Raw genomic sequence first — 2743 nt, 5'->3', positions numbered from 1 at the left:
TTTTTTATTCATTTTCTTATATTTCTACTTTTATCAGCCTTTTATTTTGCTTTATATTGCCACATTATTATTTTTTTAAAAATTGTATTTATTCTTCTTTTTATTTCCACTTTAATTTATTATTATTCTTTCTTCGATTTATTTTGGTAATTTGACGCTCTCACTACTCCACAGGTGCCATTAGCTGCATACTATTAGTCCAAATGCAATTCAAATCAGTTACCAGATTTAGTAAAAAAAAATCTGAGAAAAAATGGAAATTATTGCCGTTTACTTGAGTTATGTGGATATGAGGTGTTGTTTTGTCAGATAAACGGCTGCTGGTGATGATTCTACAGTTAATAAAAATCTAAAAAAAAACATCTAAAATCCAGCCCAATGCAGCTTTTATGTTTGTTTAATGTTTTAAACTTTCAGCCAAGTGTAAGAAAACTTATTTTCAAAGTGTTTTTCAAATTCAAGGTTTTTTTTTTTTTTTTTTCTGTTTAAATTACGCCTAAAAACAGGTTGAACAAAAACACACCTGCTGGTTCCTTCACATCAAACATCTCAGATTCAGTAAAAACATCAGATCATTCCTCAGACGTGTCGGTGATCAGGTGATTCAACAACAACCACTTCCACGGCTCTTCCTTTGGGTCAACACGAGCAGGAATTTGAAGCCGTCCTCAGACTTGTTATGATGTTCCTCCTCCTCCTCCTGCTGCTCCTCCGGCTGCTCCTCATATTTATGATCATTACCTTGACCTGCAGCAGCATCACTAAAACACTCAGAGGCCTGTAAATCACCGCCGCCTCTCGCTCTCTCAGCGCTGCATAAACAACATTTAACAAACCTGCTGAGGAGCCACCGATCACACGGACGCCGTCGCTGCTCTCTGGGAATATTAAGAAAACGTTTGAACGCTCCGTTTGTTTTCTCTGCTTCAATTTATCGACCCAATTCGTCTGTTTCCCCCGCAGGAGGGCCGTAGGAGCGACGCTGGAATCGTCGGAGGAAACATTCCCGGAGGGAGAATCTGTCTCTCTGAAATCTTCCCTTAATGTATGGACTCGGCACAATCGCTGGTTTGTTTCTGACTCCGGCTTAAATCAGAGTTTGGTTTGTCCAGAGTGACGCGCATGAATCATACTCACGGGCTGAAGTGCTGTCAGCAGGTCCGAGGTCAGTGTCTTGCTCAAGGGCACTTCAGCAGGATGCATGATGACACTCAGCTTTGGTTTAACTTACTGGAGGAACTATCTGCCTCCCAAACATCCAGAAATCTGCAAGAAGAACAGCCTGTTTCACATTCAATCCACTCTGAGAATATTATTATTATTAGACAGGGGAGAACGGGGATGACGGTAAGACTTTTTGTTTGAGCACGTATAACTCAGTGGTTCTTTGTGCTGGAGATCTCAAACTTTGACATGTGGTTCCCATATTAGTCTGCTCGGCATACACTTCTACTACACCATCACAGATAAAGTAAATTAATGTCAAATACAAAGAGGTGTGCTGTAACAACCTACCCAGTACCAGGATTAGATGGATGGATGTGACAATTAAATTATTATGCTTCAAAAAGACCCACACTAATAAATGTATGGAAGCACTTCAATGAATAATAAAGAAGGAAGCATGAACTTGTAAGACGACAAAAATAATCATAATAAAATGAATGCAAACTATAAGTTAAATATAATAAAATAAACTATAAACTGGTGTCTGTTTTGAAGCAGGTTAACGTGAAAAAACATCTGAACACTATGAGATCTGTGGAACAACCAACAACCCAGTTTTGAACAGGAGACCATATTGTCAACATCAGGGGAACGTTTAAAGAACAGTCAGAACCCTCCCCGTGCCAGGCAGCCATTACTAAGCTAACTGTTTTTAGCATTTAGCTCCAAAGCTAGCACCAATGCAACACATCAGATTTAAACTAGAGAAACTACTGCTTGAGCTTATGTCAGTGACACAACTGCATCTACAACACAATGGACACGAAGTAAAACATATTTGTGATAAAAAAAAAATTTTACTTTCTTACCTGAAAAATAGTTTTGTTGGCTCCAGAACAAACAGTTTTCAACTCAGAGACACGAGGCTTCACCAGTTTGTCAGTGGACTGTATGGATGACATCACCACAGCTCGGTTCTGACGAGTCAAACTGGGAGAGTTAGAACCGTCCCCGGTCTCCCCTATAACTGTTTTTAATACTGAGTCAGTGTAAATTAAATGAGGAACTTCACGGTTAAACCAGCAGATTTAAACTGGGACCATGTAGCTGTGAGCTAACACTGCTAACCACAAATGGTTCACACAAATTAGCTTAAAGCTAACTCTGATGCGATGCATCAAATGGCAACGTTGATGTTTAATATTGTACTTGGTCCCTTTAAAAACAAGCTGATTATTAATAGTAATAATAACACGCCATCCTGCAATATTCTTTTTTGTAAATAGCAAACTCAAGTGTTCATGTGATGCTTTTCATTTTATTTTCAGAATCAGATTTATTGCCAGGTATAGTTCACACCAGGGGAGTCCAGTCCTGCATGTTTTAGATGTTTCTCTCTTCCAACACACCTGATTCAAATAACCATCATCAAGCTCTGAAGAAGCCTGATAATGATCCTGATCATGTGAATCAGGTGTGTTGGAAGAAGGATTATAGTGGTTTTTTTTCACATTTTTAGATTAATTTAGTCACTTTTCACTTTATTGTTTAACGGCAGTAAAGCAGATAGAGGAAC

This window comes from Stegastes partitus, unplaced genomic scaffold, assembly GCF_000690725.1.
Source record: "Stegastes partitus isolate 25-593 unplaced genomic scaffold, Stegastes_partitus-1.0.2 Scaffold1101, whole genome shotgun sequence".
Classification (NCBI taxonomy): Eukaryota; Metazoa; Chordata; class Actinopteri; family Pomacentridae; genus Stegastes; species Stegastes partitus.
The sequence above is the reverse complement of the archived record's forward strand: the minus strand, read 5'-3'. Positions refer to the sequence as shown.